Source organism: Castanea sativa, chromosome 8 (genome assembly GCF_040712315.1).
Source record: "Castanea sativa cultivar Marrone di Chiusa Pesio chromosome 8, ASM4071231v1".
NCBI lineage: Eukaryota > Viridiplantae > Streptophyta > Magnoliopsida > Fagales > Fagaceae > Castanea > Castanea sativa.
The window spans coordinates 45,562,087-45,581,989 of NC_134020.1; positions in this window are offsets into that span (position 1 = coordinate 45,562,087).

Sequence of the window (19,903 nt, forward strand, 5' to 3'; positions counted from 1 at the left end):
CTGTGTTGACCTTCAAGCTCTTCAATTTTTTTTCTTGATTTGGCTGGATCCCATTAAATTTCTTAAAAGTTAACTAGCAGTGAAATTCATGTTTTCTTTGAAAGACACTTTTGTTATGTGCAAAACCTTTACCTGTGTGAGATCTCAGAGATGGTGGAAAACAAAGCACATTAGAACACTCTGGTTTTAACAAAGCCTTGTGTGAGAAATGGGGCAACTGAATGCCAGTTCTTAATAAGAAACTTGTTTCACAGTTTAGAGCAGCAATAAATTCAATGTGTATGGGGCTAGATGAATTTGCTGGTGGCAGTTTTCTTGAGCTATATTAGGGTGCTGCTCCAAGAGTCAATTTAAGAGTCTTTATGTTTCCTAGAGATTTAGATTAGATCTCAAAGGGTGATGCAACTGGTTTGTTGCCTGAACAATTCTTGTGTTGCTGTTATTGCACCCTCTATTGTTGTCTTTACTGATTTGTTTCAATCAATAATATTTCTCAAATAAATGCATTCAAAAAGTCAAATTACTGATTTCTCATGCAAAATTTGGTTTCTGAAATTTGAACATTCAACTATGCATTAGGATAGTGAAGTGACAAAATGGTTCAAGACCATAGGAAACCAAATTGCTATAACTGGTGCAAGCTCATGAGAATTCTAGAACTCGTGGATTGGCAGGCACGTGTGTGATATGTAGCAAAGAAAAAATTGGCTAGCAATAGCTACTGTTTTGTACAATCAAGACCAAAATCATAAATTGGATGTATTTGGTCATGCAAACTATTTTGGGTTGAGGATTATTATATGTATTTTAATCTATTGTGGATCTCTCACCATAAGAGATTAAAATGTAGTGACACTTGGAAAATGAGAAGTCAAAGATATATGCTAAAAATGCCGCTAGACCAAATACCGGTTGAACTAAATAGCTCCTTAAAATGAAATTGACGTATCTACCAAATGTATGCTGGAGTACCTAAGCAAACTTCTGAATTTCAATTAACCTCATCATTGGTGGACGAGAGAGAGAGAGAGAGAGAGAGAGGAATGCACTGAAAATGAAAAGAGAAAACACCTTTTCAGAAAAAATTGTTCTCCACAATGATTCTGAGAACAGAGTTTTCTAAAAGCTGTTCTGGGAAAATAATAATAATTTGTCAAACAACACAACTAGTTTGGACCCACCAAGTCCAACCCACCAATTTGGTTTTTAAATCCAACCCACCAATTTGTTTTTTAAATGCAGAAAATTGTTTGTTTTTCTTTATAAATAAAAATACTAGCAAACAAGCTCTAAACTCTAGAGTTAAAACTCTATTCACTAACATTATATTTATATATATATATATATATATATATTTTTTTTTTAATACAAGATAGAATTCTACTCTAACCTAATCTAAGTGTATATGTATGTGAAGCTCCCTCTTGGAGACTTGAACCCTGACATTTGCCCCTCACACCCCACAAACACTTATACTTGTGGAGTGACCATCGCACCAAGGGTGTGTGGTGGTAACATTATATAGTTAATTGGACCTCCTAATATTTCCAAATTAAAAGTTCCGATTTAAATCTTTCATATGCCATTATATTTATCAAAAAAAAAAAATTTGAGAGAGTTTCTCTCTTTGGCGTCCGCTCCTGATAATAACTCTTTATTATCAAACCGGTTTTTGGTATAGGCGGGGATTGAACCCCAGATCTCTTATACAACTATTAGAGATTTTACCAGCTGAACTAACTAGAACCCACTATTATATTTATCAAATTATATATATATATATATATATATATATATATAATATCATATTCTATATAATAAAAGTTGGGCTTATAAGCTCTAATTACGCTAAGTGGTTACACAAAATTGTAGCAATTTAAAATCAATTTTTTAGAGACAAATTCTTAATTGTCCTTATAAACTTTTCCTCTATTTATCTTTGGATAGACGCAAAGTATCTTAATTATCCTTATCAATTTTTCTTCTGATAATTTTTGTATAGACACAAAATTTTTAATTTCTCTTTTCAACTTTTCTTCTATTTATCTTTGGATAGACACAAAAACTTAATGTTGATATCAGTTTTTTTTTTTTTTCCTTCACGTTATGAATAATAATCTACAAATTTTTCTTTTTTTTTTTAATACACGATTTTATCCACACAAAAAAAAAAATTCAAGTCCGGCAAAAGAGATATTTTTGGATAGACTCAAGCCAACTAAGAGGTTTTTTGGATAAATCCAAGAGAACTTTCTTTAAAAAATAAAAATAAAATAGTCATACGTTAAAGAAATAATAAACTTTTTTTTAGCTAAGTTTCAAAAGATATAAAAATCTATTTCAACTAAAATTCTATTTTAACTAAAACTGATGGGATTGACGCATCCAACTTCTATTGACGAGGTCTTCACTACCAACGAGGTCATCTCCTCGGACGAGCCAGTTAAATACCCGTATCAGTGACGAAGATATCCAAACCATTCAATACAAGCAATAACGTCTATGGTAGTTACGGAGACAGCTGTATAAACCGTTGGGCACCCATTGAAATCCATATTATTGAGCACAAGACGTTACCAAAAGAGGAATTAAAACCGCAATAACTACCACAACGGCTAGGAACCATGGAAGCATATATAAGGCCCTCCCAAGCGCCAGACCAAGGTATGAGAAAAACACTTAAAAATATTTATTGATAATTCTAGAGCATTGTTTTACTTGGAAGATTTCCTTATACTGACTTTGGCATCAGAGACGTTGTGGCAGGCACCACACCGGTGACTATTTTGAGGGAACAGTCTTATCATCTCCATAACCACAGGGACGAGGGTTTGGCTTCATCTGGACACATTCATTATGACTGGCGAATTTGCACTTCATCAAAAACCAAAAGTTTCGTTATCTTATAAGTGTGTATATATATATATACCCTTAAGTTCATAATATAAGCAAATCTAAGTTTCAAATCTTAGGTTATGTTTGATAACAGTTTTTGTTTTCTATTTTCAAAAACTTGTTTTTAGGAATATAAAGAAAAAAATAATTTTTTTGTATTTTTGAAATAAAAAACATGTTTGGTTAGCTGAAATTAAAAAGATGGTTTTTTTTATAAAAAAAAATACAAAATACAAAAATATGTTGTTACTAGGATTTGAACTCTAATACTAACTCATTAAATGAGACAGATTCATTAAATTAAATGCATTTTTTCATTGACTTTTGAAATTATAAACTGAAAACAGTATTTTGCATGTTTTCAATTTTCTTCACAAATTGAGTTTTGAGAACAGTTTTTATTTTATATCCATTTTGGGTTGCCAAACAAGTTTTTTAATCTCAAAAATAGAAAATTGTTTTTGAAAATATAAAATAAAGAGAAAAAACAGTTACCAAATGTACCCTGTAGGGTCAATGGGCCCAGGAACACGTATTGGGTTGGCCCAAGAGTATTTGTTGAGCTAAAGGCCCAATCCGAGGACACTGAGTGGTTTGAGAATATGAGAATGTCAACCCACGAAGCAATACTAATAGGTAAAGAAGTAATATCTGATCAATGATATCTAGAAAGGTGGTCCGAGGAAGAATATGTCATCGGCTATGTAAAGTCGAGGTAGGAGAACGGCTGGTTAACGTCCATAGGCAATATTCTAGAAGATCCTATAGGTAAGGATAAGCTTGATAGATATGAAAGATAAGAAGAAGGGCGGTGAAAATATCTAAGATAAAATCGTTACCACTGCCACCACATTGAATGCTCTACAATTGCTTATCTGGCCGCATTAATAAGGAAGTGATGCCTGAGTATCAGGGTTCAGCCTTACAGCTGCCTCCAAAGACTTCAGGGGAGGTGGATGGGACAAGTATCTAAATAGTAATTTGATCCATACGTGGAAGAGGGGGAGAAGGAGGGAGAAGATATAAAAGGAAGAGGAAGACGATTAGAAAGGGGATCGGAAAAACAGAGAGAAAACACTGTATACGTCACCATCCATAGCTGTAATCTATCTTTGAAAGAATTAATACAAATCATCATCGGCTTGTGTTCGATGATAAGATTCTTTCATATAAACAGTTCCTTCTGTGTATCATTGAGATTGGGCCCACCATTTTTGTTACCTAACATCATTAGAACCTGGATTTTAAGTCCACTCTCTACAAATTTCATTGTATTAGGCTTTTTGGGCCCATCTCCTTCTCACTATGGGTTTGGGTGCAAATTGTGACCTTACAATTGGCATCGTCTGTGGGAAATCTTGTGTTTTAGGAGGTTTAGCATTATGGTAGGCTCAGGTCCACATCGAGCGGAGTCTGTGGGGTCCCAGCATGAGGATCACTCCTTGCATCTTGAGCAGGATAGGGACCGAGAGGGGAGTGTGCATACAATGCACACTAGTAGGAGTCATTCACGAGGTGGAAGTAGAATTACTCACGAGGAAGATGCTAAAGCCATGCAGAAGAAAATTGACCACTTGAAGAAGAAGTTACGCCGCGAAAGGCGAAGGCAAACTCCTTCCTTTTCTGATCCTTCTTCTGAAGGCTCTGGGGATGACAGTTACAAGCCCAAGTCAAGAACTCTCCCGGATGAGTCTTTCTCCTATGAAGAGGACAATTTGCATGAACGTGAAGGTAACAATTCTTTTTCCAATGGTAGGGGAAATGATGCTATAAGTAGAGCATTACATCAAATCTCCAAGTCACCCTTCACATACAGGGTGGAAGAAGGAAAGCTCCCTCGGCGCTTCACACAACCAGCATTCACCATTTATAATGGCTGAACAGATCCTGTGGAGCATGTAAGTCATTTCAATTAGAGGATGGCAGTGCATTCTAAGAATGAAACTTTAGTGTGCAAAGTCTTCCCCTCCAGCCTAGAACCTGTGGTGATGAGGTGGTTTAATGGCTTAAGGACGGGTTCTATAAATTCTTTCAGGGAACTTACCAGGGCATTTGGTTCTCGCTTCATTACATGTAGTAAAGTTCCTCGGCCCTTGGATTCGTTATTATCCATGGCCATGAGAGAAGGGGAAACCCTGAAAACGTACTCTGACAGGTACTGGAAAATGTTTAATGAGATCGATGGATACTTTGACGATGTAGCGATAAGGACCTTCAAGGTCAGCCTGCCTGCCGAGCACGACTTAAGGAAGTCTCTGACCAAAAAGCCTGTAAGGAGTGTACGTCGGCTCATGGATCGCATTGATGAGTACAAACGGGTTAAGGAAGATCAACAACAAGGTAAGGGAAAGGCGAAGGTTATCCCTCAAGAGAGGAGGGATTTCAGGTTAGACAGATACAACAACAACGGACCCAGAAGAGATTTTGCTGGGTAAACTGGTCTTACCACTCCTCAGGTGGTTAATACCATATTTCGGGAACCGATGCACCAGCTATTGGAGAAAATTTAGAATGAACCATATTTCAAATGGCTCAACAAGATGGTAGGAGACCCCATGAGGCACAATCAAAACCTTCTTTGCCAGTATCATCGAGAAAGGGGTCATACCACTGAGGATTGTCGAACTTTGTGGAATCATTTGGAGCAATTGGTTAAGGATGGAAGGTTAAAGTAATTCTTATATCGGCCTAATGGGCAGGCAAACCATCCAGGGGCGGTGAACCAGGGCAGCACTTCATCAAGGCCTCCTTTGGGTATGATCAACATTATTTTTGCTACTCTTGGAAGAACTGGTTTTCATCCTTCCAGGGTGATGTCTGTAGCACGAACCTTGGCCGAGGATTCTAGGTCTGAGCCAAAGAGGATTAAAGGTAATATCCTACCAATTTTAGGCTTCTTAAAAGAGGACAAGATTGGGACTATCCAATCGCATGATGATTCTTTGGTCGTTACACTGAGGATAGGGGGCTACAACGTGAAGATGGTGATGGTTGATCAGGGCAGTGGTTTAAATATCATGTACCCTGACTTGTTCAAGGGGCTAAACTTAAAGCTTGAGGATCTTACAGCTTACGATTCGCCATTGATAAGCTTTGAGGGAAAAGCTATTATACCAAAAGTGCAGATGGGGTTACTTATGCAATCAAGCCCAAAAGTGGTAAACGTGGATTTCATTGTAGTAGATGCATATTCTCCCTACACGGCCATTGTGGCAAGACCTTGGTTGCATACTTTGGGTTCCGTATTCTCAATTCTACATGTCAAAGTCAAGTTTCCATCTAGGGATCAGATAGAAGAACTAATTAGGAGTCAATCTGTGGCTAGACAGTGCATGGCGGCTGCAATTCTGCATCAGCCTGAGCAGGAGTCCTCAGCCTCAATTGAGGGGGGCCCATAGCAATCAATGTCTCTGGCCACGCCCAGCGTATCAACAGTGGAAGAACTTGCGTGTGAAGAATTAAAGAAGGTTCTTATAGATGATGACCCTGAAAAAATCTTTCAGATGGGAATTCAGTTGCCACCTCAAGAGAAGGTGGAACTGGTTATGTTTTTGAAGAAGAACGTGGATGTATTTGCATGGAATGCTTATGAGGCCCCCGAAGTTGATCCATGTTTCATTTGTCACCATTTGAATGTCAATCCAGCTGTGGTGCCGAGAAGGCAACCACTTCGGCGCTCATCTAAAAAGCATTCCGAGGCCGTCAAAGAAGAAGTACTCAAGATCAAAAAGGATTGGTTCATCAAGGCGGTGAACTAGGGCAGCACTTCATCAAGGCCTCCTCTGGGTACGATCAACATTATTTTTGCTACTCTTGGAAGGACTGGTTCTCATCCTTCCAAGGTGATGTCTGTAGCACGAACCCTGGCCAAGGATTCTAAGTCTGAGCCAAAAAGGATTAAAGGTAATATCCTACCAATTTTAGGCTTCTCAAAAGAGGACAAGATTGGGACTATCCAATCGCATGATGATGCTTTGGTAGTTACACTAAGGATAGGGGGCTACAACGTGAAGAGGGTGATGGTTGATCAGGGCAATGGCGTAGATATCATGTACCCTGACTTGTTCAAGGGGCTAAACTTAAAGTTTGAGGATCTTACAACTTACGATTCACCATTGATAAGCTTTGAGGGAAAAGCTATTATACCAAAAGGGCAGATTAGGTTACTTGTGCAATCAAGCCCAAAAGTGGTAAACGTGGATTTTATTGCGGTAGATGCCTATTCTCCCTACACGGCCATTGTGGCAAGACCTTATTTGCATGCTCTAGGTGCCGTATCCTCAATTCTACATGTCAAAGTCAAGTTTCCATCTAGGGATCAGATAGAAGAACTAATTAGGAGTCAATCTGTGGCTAGACAGTGCATGGTGGCTGCAATTCTGCATCAGCTTGAGCAGGAGTCCTTAGCCTCAATTGAGGAGGGGGGCCATAGCAATCAATGTCTCTGGCCACGCCAAGCGTATCAGCAGTGGAAGAACCTGTATATGAAGAATTAAAGAAGGTTCTTATAGATGATGATCTTGAAAAAAAATTTCAGGTGGGAATTCAGTTACCACCTTAGGAGAAGGTGGAACTGGTTATGTTTTTGAAGAAGAACGTGGATGTATTTGCATGGAATGCTTATGAGGCCCCCGAGGTTGATCCAAGTTTAATTTGTCACCATTTGAATGCCAATCCAACTGTGGTGCCGAGAAAGCAACCACCTTAAAGCTCATCTAAAAAGCATTCCGAGGCCGTCAAAGAAGAAGTACTCAAGCTCAAAAAGGTTGGTGCTATCAAAGAGGTCTTCTATCCAGAATGGTTGGCTCATACAGTGGCAGTGAAGAAAAAGAATGGGAAGTGGAGAGTATACGTGGACTTCACAAACTTGAACAAAACTTGTCCTAAAGATTCTTTTACAATGCCTCGTATAGATCAGCTGGTGGATGCCACTGTTAGGCATTCTCGGATGAGTTTTTTGGATGCTTTTCAAGGTTATCACCAAATACCTTTGGCTTTGGGTGCTTAGGAGAAGACAGCCTTTGTCACTCCTACAGGGAATTATCATTATAAGGTGATGCTTTTTGGTTTGAAGAACGCAGGAGCTACCTATCAAAGGATGATGACCAAAATATTTGAGCCACAGCTGGGAAAAACTATTGAAGTGTATGTGGATGACATGGTGGTAAAAAGTAAAACGGTTTTTATGCACGATACTTTTCAGTCGCTAAGGAGGTACAAGTTGCGCCCTAACGCTTCCAAGTGCTCCTTTGGTGTGGGATCTAGTAAATTTCTAGGCTATATGGTAACTCATCGAGGAATTGAAGTTAACCCTATGCAAGCCAAGGCAATTAATGGCTTATAGCCACCTCGGAATCCTAAAGAACTTCAGAGGTTAACAGGGATGACTGCTGCCCTTAACTAGTTTATTTCTCAGTCCGCAGATAGGTGCAGGCCTTTCTTCCAGTTGCTAAATAAGTGGAAGGGATTTGAATGGACCGAGGAGTGTGCTTTAGCTTTTCAATAGTTTAAGGAGTATCTTTCGCGACCACCCATTATATCTCGGCCAGAGGTTGATGAAGTTTTGTTCACATATATTGTTGTGGCTAGTCATGCCGTTAGCTTGGTTCTGGTACGGGGTGATAACAGGGTACAGAGGCTAGTTTATTACGTGAAAAAATCTTTACATGAAGCCGAGGTGCATTATTTACCATTGGAAAAGACGATTCTAGCAGTGGTGCATGCTACGCGTAAGCTTCCCATTATTTCCAATCTCATACAGTTGTTATTTTAACTCAACTTCCTCTTAAGTCTATACTTTGGAGTGCTGATTATATGAGAAGGATTGCCAAATGGGGTACCATCTTGGGGTCTTTTGATATAAAATACATGCCTCGCACTTCTATGAAAGGTCAGGTCCTTGCTGATCTGGTGGTGGAGTTTGCTGAGCCTTTACTAAAAGAGAACGCAAAAAGGTTGGACATGAATGAAAAATCAGTTGGCATGGTTTTGTGCAAGGAACCTTTGATGTGGAAAGTGTACGTTAACGGGGCAGCAAATCAAAGAGAATCTAGTGTGGGGCTAGTTTTGGCGTCCTTTGAAGGAATTACTTTTGAGAAATCCTTAAGACTGGGGTTCTCGGCCACCAACAATGAGGCAAAATATGAAGCTTTACTGGTCGAAATGGATATGGTTCAGAAAATAGGTGGAAGAACAGTGCAAATATTCTTAGATTCACAATTAGTGGTAGGCCAGGTGGAAGGAAAGTTAGAGGCTAGAGATCTGAGAATGTAACGATATCTAACCATGGTCAGGTATTTACAATCAAAATTTGAATCTTTTATCTTGTTACATATCTCCAAGAATATGAATACCCACGCTAACTCCCTAGCCACCCTTGTGATGTCCTCGGCACAAGGCCTACCTAAGGTCATCCTTATTGAAGATCTGTGTAAACTCGTTGGAATGAATAGTAACACCATTCGGATTCATCAAATTAGAGTAGGACCCAATTGGACGGATCCTATAGTGTCATTTCTTAAAAATGATATCTTGCCCGAGGAGAAATCTGAAGCAGATAAAATACGCAGAAAGGCACCTCGGTTCTGGTCGTTCGAGGACCACAAGTTGTACAAACGCTCTTTTTCAGGACCATATTTTTTGTGTATACACCCTGAAAAAATGAAGTTACTTTTGAAAGATTTACATGAATGGATTTGTGGATGTCATACAGGAGGAAGGTCTTTATCTCATAGAGCTCTTACACAAGGGTATTGATGGCCCAATATGCAGAGAGAGACACAGAATTATGCAAAGAAGTGTGACCAATGTCAGAGATTTGCTCCCAACATCCATCAACCAAGGGGTGTCCTTAATCCTCTGTCTAGTCCTTGGCTTTTTGCTCAATGAAGCTTGGACATTGTAGGGTCTTTCCTAAAAGCAGCAGGGAATAGGAGGTGGTTGCTCGTTGGAACATATTATTTCACTAAATGGATTGAAGCTGAGCCCTTGTCAAGCATTAGGGATGTGGATGTGAAGAAGTTTTTCTGGAAAAACATTGTTACTAGGTTTGTAATTCCTCATACTCTTATTTCAGATAACAACCTGCAATTTGATAGTAAGGCCTTCAGAAGGTATTGTTGTGATTTAGGCATCACGAATAGATATTCCACTCCAGCTAATAAGAAGGGAATAGGCAAGCCGAGGCGGTCCATAAAGTTATAGTCAATGGGCTCAAGAAGAGATTAGATGATGCTACAAGGAGGTGGGTGGAAGAATTGCCACATGTTTTGTGGACGTATCGAACTACACCTCGAAGATCCACTGGAGAGACACCCTTCTTTATGACTTATGGAGCCGAGGCTGTAATTCCTTTGAAAACTAGGTTTTCGACATTGAAAACTAGGTTTTCGACATTGAAAACGAGCTCTTTCATCCCAAGCAGTAATGACAATTTATTGGAAACAAGCTTAGACCTAGTTGAGGAACGGTGAGAAAATGTCATGGTACAATTAGCTTATTATCAGCACAAACTCAAGTAGGGATATGATTCCCATGTGAAGCTAAGGCTACTTGCACCTAGAGACTTGATATTGAGGAAAGTTTTGAGTACTGCTAAAAACCCAACATGGGGAAAATTGGGACCTAACTAGAAAGGACCTTATTGTATCACTTTGGTAGTTGGCATATGGGCTTTTTATCTTGAAGATTTATATGAAAAGGTTGTACCACGTTCCTGGAATGTAAACAACCTACGAATGTATTATTATTAATGAAAAACATGTTTGTCATTTTATTTCTGTTGACATTATACTGAGTTGGTTCATGTTTCTAAGTATCAAATTGAAACTTGGTCATGCTTGGCTCCTCGGACCACATATCTTGTACAAATTGATATTTTATTAAGTGTTGAACAGAACCTTAGTTATGTTTGGTCCTCGGATCATCTACTTTAGGAAAATTAACATTTCAGTTCATGTTTCTAAGTATCAAATTGAAACTTGGTCATGCCTGATTGCTTGGACCACATGCCTTGTATAAATTGATATTTTATTAAGTGTTGAACAGAACCTTAGTTATGTCTGGTCCTCAGATCATCTACTTTGGAGAAATTAACATTTCAGTTCATTTTTCTAAGTATCAAACTGAAACTTTGTCATGCTTGGCTTCTCGAACCACATGTCTTGTATAAATTGATATTTTATTGAGTGTTGAACAGAACCTTAATTATGTCTGGTCCTCAGATCATCTACTTTGGAGAAATTAACATTTCAATTCATTTTTCTAAGTACCAAACTGAAACTTGATCATGCTTGGCTCCTCGGACCACATGCCTTGTATAAATTGATATTTTATTAAGTGTTGAACAGAATCTTAGTTATGTATGGTCCTCGGATCATCTACTTTGGAGAAATTAACATTTCAGTTCATGTTTTTAAGTATCAAACTAAAACTTGGTCATGCCTGGCTCCTCGGACCACATGCCTTGTATAAATTAATATTTTTATTAAGTGTTGAACAGAACCTTTGTTATGTCTGGTTCTCGGATCATCTACTTTGGAAAAGTTAACATTTCAGTTCATTTTTCTAAGTATCAAACTGAAACTTGGTCATGTTGGGCTCCTCGGACCCCATACCTTGTATATATCGATGTTTTATTAAATATTGATTAGAATCTTAATTATGTATGACCCTCAAACAATCTATTCTTGGATCAACCTATATCTAACGTGGAGTTAGGCACAATTTTGCCATCCTAATTGCATATCTTGAAGACTCCTAAAATAGTGATGAATAGATAGGAGTTCATGAGCATCGTTTAAAGTATTTGCAAGTATATTCAACATATTTGTTGTCTAGTTCATGCCTTATAAAGTAATAAACAAAGAAAAATATAAGTAAGTGTCAAACACGAAAGGGAAATAGCTCAACATTTTCATTAATTTAAAGTCTTTTGGAAGGACAATTTGCTTACAAAGCATCAACCTACATCAAATAAAAAGAAAAGCTAAACTAGAGTGAAGAAAAGACGAGGCTCAATCATGGCTTCAATTTTATCTTCAAAGGGCCCTTGGGATCCATTGGAGGCTAGATTGGAGCCGAGGAGTCAAAGGCAATCCCTTTGCCCTTTGGGTCTTCCACGATAGTGATGGGAACAGTAGCCAGGACAAGCTCCATCGACTCGGTAGATCCCTTTTCCTTGGCGGGTTCCTTAGGAGCATTGGGAGACAGGGTATCATCATGGGCCACCCCTTCTGCTGGTTTAGTAATTTGCTTGGTGGCCTCAGATTGCTTAGCGTCCTCGGGCTCACGTTCAATGGAGGCAAGGGCTTCAGCTGAGGTACCTTGTTTGGCATCTGTTCCTTGAGTAGCAGTGCCATCCTTGGTGCTAGATGAAGCAGAAGCTCGGATGGCTGGGGGGTAGTAGACATTTTCTACCCTCCAATAGGCAGAAGAGGCATCAACCCCAGCTCGGGTAAGTGCCCCATTCCACACTTGGAGGCAGTAATGCCTACATACCTCCGAGAATTGTGATTTGAGGTCTTCCGTTGTCTCAGCCACACCGACCTCATATCCATCTTGCTCAGCTTTGTCCAGTGCTTCTCAGCCTTTTCTTTGGCTTTTACAGCTTCTTCCTTAGCTTTGTTGGCCTTTTTCCTAGCCTTCTCAGAATCCATTAGGCTCTTCTTTAAGGCCTCTATTTGTTTCTTCACCACCGCATTTTCCTCATCGACCTGGCGAAGTTGCTGACGTTGGGCTTCAGCCTATTTCTCGATTGTCTTTAAGGCTGTATCAGCACTCTTCCATTCGCTTTTGCCTTGATTAATTGAGTAGTAACCTCTTGTAGTTTCTTATCCTTTAGCTCAAGGGTCTTCTGGTTATAACTACGCCTTGATTCCTCATATTTAAAGGCTTTGTAGGTACTGATAACAATCTCTTCAGCTCTATGAGCAGATTGGATAGCCTGTGGACATTCACTTTCTGCCTTGATTAATTGAGCAGTGACCTCTTGTAGTTTCTTATCCTTTAGCTCAAGGGTCTTGTGGTTATAGTTGCGCCTTGATTCCTCATCTTTGAAGGCTTTGTAGGTGTTGATAACAATCTCTTCAGCTCTATGAGCAGATTGGACAGCCTGTGGACATTGACAAGGTGGAACACAAAAATATATTCAAAGTAAAAAACCTAAGTATGAAAGTGAAATGAAACGAATAATAGGTAGATAGGATCTTACCATGGCAAGCTCCTTTTTTAATGTCATAAAGACATTTTGGTCCCTCATCTGCCTTAGCTCATGCATGTCTTTGGGCAATAAAAGAGCTTGTTCAAGTGCATCTACCACATAGGCAGCTGTTCCTGCGTCTGAACCCCTAATGGATGCATCGGCGGTAACCACATGGTTATCCATGGTCATTGGGGGAGCCCAAATTGGGGCGGATACAGGTGCATGAGTCTCGGTCCGTCTTTCCGACCTCGGCTGCATTGTGCGAGCCTGTTTGCCTCCTTTTTCAAGCTCCACATCCTTGGGAAGGAGGTCTTTCCCTCCCTCAGTCACATCCTTCCCCTTATGCTGATCTCTCTTTCTCTTATGATCAGCTTGGTCAGCGCGTTGGGGTTGTGTAGCTGGAGGAGGAGGGAGCTTGGGCTGAGAAGATTTCTCTAGGCCCTTATCCTTTGTTTGAGGAAGTTTGGTTTGAGTTACCTTCTGGAGTCTTGGTTCCCCGCTTGGGCTTCCATTATATCTTTGAGGCTCTGTTTAGGCTTGCGCTGGATTTCCATCGTGTCGGGGTTATGGGTGTCTTCTTATGGATGACTTGAAGAGCAGGTGTCGAGGACAGCAGCTCGATCCTTAGGGGAAGGGGGTTGATTGAAGACCTCAAACTCATCCTCAGAATCTGATACTTCAATAATCTCTTTTTCTTCCTTTATGTTGGGTTGAGAGGAGGTTGCTTCACTAGTTGTGTGTTGAATTGGAATTGGGATGAGGGGAATATCGTCTGGTATGAATTGTATGGGTTATGTAATGAGGGTGCCTTGAGGAATGGGAGCGCCCTCAAGTAAAAGAAAACCCTCGACAGCAACGCTAATCCGATGTAAGCGTGGGTCCTTCGCACTGATCACGCACTTCGACGCCTAGAAAGCTTTGGAGATAGGATCGTAGTCGAGGATCAAATGCGTTGCTCAGAGTTGGTTATCTGTGTGTACAAACACTTCAACCCTCAGTATTTCGCCTAGTTTTTCATGATTAACAAGGTTGGAGTGACGAATGGCTACTTGCGGGTTTGCAAAATTGTCGAGAAAAACAAAATTAGGTCAAGTAAATATTTCTTTATATAAACCCAAGTCAAGCCAGAACTTCACCTAGTTCCCCTTCTCTCGTCGGACATGGGACGCCATCGTGCCATTCTCCTGACACGATCAAAAAATCTTTTTTCAAACCTTTATTGGAGTCAGGGAGACATTGGATCAACCTAACTTAAGGAAACCTAGATTTTAGGTAATATCTGTGCCCCTTAAGTTTGTGGAGATTGTAAACCCAGTTCACGTCGTGATGGGTAAGTCCCATATCCATCTTTTCGTTTAGTGCATCTATGGAACCCAAAATCCTAAACATGTTTGGGGCGCATTGGGTAGGGGATAACCTAAAAGCCCTAAGGTAGTCCCTCATAACTGTCCCCATGAGGATTTTCATCCCTCCCTTTATGAAAGTGATCATTGGGATTACTACCTCTCCCTCTTGCCTTTTCAGGAGCCATTCCCCTTCCTTACAATATCTAAGGGACACCCCCGATGGAGTCCTATACTTAGCCTTAAATTGTTCTATCTTTTCATCAGAATCTACTAGGGAAGCAAACCTACCCATTTGTAAGAAAAATGCTAGAGGTATTGACGAATAGAAAGAGACAGAGGAGCCGAGGTGAAAGAAGTACAGAAAAGAGAAACAATATGTAAAAGGGGAATAAGCGAGGAAGTTTGGGAAGACTTACTTTAAGAAGAAACGACCACCTCGGACTAAATCTTGGGAACTGTGAGGAAACGTGTAGACTAAGAAAGTTCGCAGGTTCGTTGTATGGATTGTTGAAATAAGGAGGATGATTTGAATTGTTGGTATTTATATCAACAAGAGTTACGAAGCGGGAAAGTTCCCGCCTGTTCCTATGTAATCCTCAACCATTGGATGGGCATCGTGTGGTTAAGCGTGAGGGACAAGAAGCCGTCAGAATTTAATTAAGGGATGCTACGCACACCGAAACGTTAGGAACATGCAGTGAGTAGTTCAAGGGACGTCATCATTATCATGGAAGAGGTGTGGCGAGTACGAATCAACGGGGATAGATGTCGAGATCCTCTTTCCTCTCGATGTAGCAGAAATGAGAATCTCGAGGGGCTATTATAGGGTCAATGGGCCCGGGAACACGTATTGGGTTGGCCCAAGGATATTTGTTGGGCTAAAAGCCCAATCCGAGGACACTGAGTGGTCCGAGGATATGAGAATGTCAACCCACGAAGCAATACTAATAGGTAAAGAAGTAATATCTGATCAAGGATATCCAGAAAGGTGGTTTGAGGAAGAATATGTCATCGGCTATGTAAATCTAAGGTAGGAGAATGGCTGGTTAACGTCCATAGGCAATATTCTAGAAGATCCTATAGGTAAGGGTAAGCTTGGTAGATATGGAAGATAAGAAGAAGGGCGGTGAAAATATCAAAGAAAAAGCTGTTACCACCGCCATCGCATTGAATGCTCTGCAACTGCTTATCTAGCCGCATTAATGAGGAAGTGATGCCTGAGCATTAGAGCTCAGCCTTACAGCTGCCTCTAAAGACTTCAAGGGAGGTGGATGGGATAAGTATCTAAATGGTAATCTGATACATACGTGGAAGAGGGGAAGAAGGAGGGAGAAGATATAAAAGGAAGAGGAAGACGATTAGAAGGGGGATCGAAAAAACAGAGAGAAAACACTGTATATGTCACCATCCATAGTTGTAATCTATCTTTGAAAGAATTAATACAAATCATCTTTGGCATGTGTCCGAGGATAAGATTTTTTCATATAAACAGTTCATTGTGTGTATCATTGAGATCGAGCTCACCATTTTTGTTATCTAACATCATTATAACCTAGATTTCAAGTCCACTCTCTACAAATTTCATTGTATTGGGTTTTTTGGGCCCATCACCTTCTCACTGTGGGTTTAGGTGCAAATTGTGACCTTACATACCCTTAGATTTGTTCCTGTTTCTTTTTTTTTATTTTCTTTTTATCCATTTTGTTCATCATTTGATTTATTGAGATTCATAAAAAATGGTTTTATGAAACCAAACATGTGGAGCATAAAATGCCAGGTATTTTTTTTCTCCCAATTTTTGGGAGAGTTTAATTTATTTGTCAAAAACATTATTGAGACCCAATTGGCATGACAATAAATTCTTAGAATTACAAACATTGATAAGATTGTAGAGTGTGAAAGATATAAAATGTTCATAATATAAGGTGAGGAATTATGTAGATAACTTTTGATTAAACATGAAATTTTGTTAGATTAGCAAAGAGGTTGACATAAACTAAGAAGGCATGTAAAGATCTCATATTTAATCATCTCAAGTAAGTTTACTCAATGCATAAGGTTATTAGTCATTCATTCTTTGTTTATATTATACATCAAGAAAGTTGAATAGTGCTTAAAATAATCTTGATAATGTTAGTAAAATATATAATTTATACTTTCATTTATTATTAAGTTTGTTACCGAAGATTAAACTCTATGACTAATAATTTACTATGAATAAAATTTATTTTCTAAGTTCTAAAAATTTTTAAATCATACTTTACTTAAATTCTATTACAAAATGTTTCCAGTAATTTTTTAAATAAATTTAATATTTATTTAGATTATAAACCATATAACTTTATGTTTTAATATGTATAATTTGTATACTACACATCATGTATGCACAAAGTGACTAAATACATGTATGTATTACATGTTTCAAAATTAATTAGTTTTTATTGTGGCGCACAAATTATTAATATAGTTTTGACATATATAACATTTAATTAAACCATGCATTGCACAGACATAATATTAATATATATATATATATATATATATATATATATATATATATATTTCTTAAAGCAATGCCAAATAAGCATTAAAAAATAAGCTGATAAAAATCTAAATTTGTGGGACTCACATGTAAGAGAGATGATATATATACTAAACAATAATGTAAGGAAACAATATTTTTCACAACTGTTGGCAAAATTTATTATAATTGAAATAATATTACTTTATATATTTTCTTATTAAAATTATATTCATTATATTAACAGAAGGTGAATGTCATACAAGTAGCTGGGAATTGGGGAAAAAAAAAAAAGTAATGTCGTAAGCCTCAAGAAAGTCTTAAAAAAAATAACAAAAAATAAAAAATTGTGGAGGCATGTTGCCAAGGACCCGGGAAGGGAAAGAAAAAGTGGAATATAACTTTGTAGATTCCATTACGTTGACAACGATACCTTGTCCCACAGCCACACACAATTAGATCCACTTATTTTACTGTTTTACTTATTTTTCTCTGCCTCTCATTTTTTTTCTTTTAATCAAGATATACCTTTTATCCTTACTCACTGGTGTATACGTAAATAACAATAATAGTTATAATAATAATAAAGAAAATTATTGAACTCTAATTAAAAAAATTACTTAAATTACAAACAATCAAGAAATTAATTAAATAGTTAAGCCTCGTTATCTCCCCCCGCCAAACCGACATGTGCTTTCCAGAAAAAACCATGTGAAAAGCACATTTTGTGAGGCTGACTTCAAGGACTTTTAATGAAAGAATTGATTTTCACAAAAGAAGCCAATAAAATAATATCTGAAAAAATCTAAGGGACACGTAAAATATAACTTAGCTAGCTTATTTTTTAAGTTAATTCATGTACAATTTCTCAAAATCCTTTTTTTTTTTCAAATACATTTATATCTTTATTAAATAAAATAAACTAATAAAAATAAATTATTCAAATATTTTTTTAGATGGTTTCAATTTATAGCATCTGTACTTCATAATAGTTTTTTATCAGCATATCAATGCACTAATTGATTTTTTATGTAGACAAAAATTGAATCTCTAATCTCTTATTCAACTATAAAAAAATTATACAAAATTCAAATGTTGAATTAAGAGAGTTGAATCAAGAATATGTGGATCCAAATATTATTTGTAACTAGATTTTAGCCTGGAGGACTGGTTGTTCAAGGGAATATTTTGACAAAAAAGATTCGTATTAAGCAAGAATATTATTAAATGGAAGATGGTCTTATACGAAAAGAAAGCCGAATATAAATTATAAGATGTCCAATCGTGTGTGGGCAAAGCAGTATAATCCAGGAAGGAACTATAAAGAATATTCTCATAATTTGGGATAAACCTCGGAGGTCGGAGCCCATGAGAGTATTATGTCTAAGACTACAAATTTTTTACAATTTTGCCATAATTTTGCTACGTGATGACTTGTGAGTAATGAAAATAAAATAATCGATTTATGCGGGTCCATGATTCACCACTCAAAAGTCTTCACATAACAAAGTTGTGAGAAAGCTGTAGAAAAATTTGTAACGCTAGACTTACTCAGCTGACGAAGTCACCATGTTGGTCACAATGACATATTTATTTTTGGATCATGCTAACGAATGCCCCTAGGGCATTGGTTAAGAATCCGTTTTAGGAAAGTTTTGACATCACTTTTATGGGAAATGAAAAAAGCTTTCAAAATATTAATTGTTTTTTTTTTCTTTTCCAATAAAAATTTTCTTTAAATAGATTATTAACCAATACTTTAAGGGCATTCGTAAGCATTTCTCTTTATTTTTTCGTATAATAGCATCTATTTTGAGTTATTAAGCTTTACCAAATAATTGGATTTAGATTTACAAAATGAAAGTAGTAACTTCTCACGCTAACTTATCTAAATAGAAACTTGTCATGCTATCTACTTTAATATACTTTAAAAGGAACGTTTTCTTTTCCATTCTTACATTTCAACCAATGATCCTTACTCAAAATAGATAACATATTACAATAACCCTTTTTTTTGGTTTCCTTCTAGAACCCAATTATATCTTTAGATCGATAAAAAAAGAAAGGTTAAATCATTAGAATTAAAGCTCAAATAAAGAATTAGCACTTGTGGAGTGACTATTATATTAAGAGTGTGGAGTGATAAAAAGTTAAATCTTTATAGTTACTTTAAATAATTTATTTCAAACGCGGGGCATCATGTGTTATTAAAGACACTCAGAGAGCATATGGAATTGGAACCTTTATTTACCGTCCAAAGGATTTGGTAAATTTTAATCAACTACAGCATGATTCGCTACAGTTGGTTTCAAGGGTCAAAATCCTGATTGTTTAGTGTTTAGCATTAATGCATGTTGGATGTGTAAGTGTAGGACCGTATGTTTTCAAAGACAGAATCTGCCAGACTCTCATATCAGCCAGCTATGTAAAGGGAAAAAGTTTAATGCTAAGCAAACAACAATTATGTCACATTTATGATTCATCAAAAAAAAAAGTCACATATTATGATGGAAACAATTAATATTATTTATACCCTCAATTCTTGATTTATTTTTATAGAATTTTTATCTATAGCGTCTATTTTTTATGATACTCTTTATATCAGATCAAGATATTAATCAATTTTTGGTGCAGACGAAAATTGAACCTTAAATCTCTTATTCAACCATTAGAAACTTTACTAGTGAGCTAACGGGAACCCACCCAATTCTTGATTCTTTAAAACACAAAATAATGGTAACTTCCAGTTAGCTTAATTATAAAATTTTTTATTGTTAAACATCAATTTCAGAGTCATAAAAGTTTTTTTTTTCTTTTTTAGAAGAAGGACGTGATTAACTTGAATCTTATACACATGTAATGTAATGTGTGTGTGTATACATTCTCAAATCACTTATCATGTACTTTATGATTTTTAAGTTTATTAATTTTATATGTTGT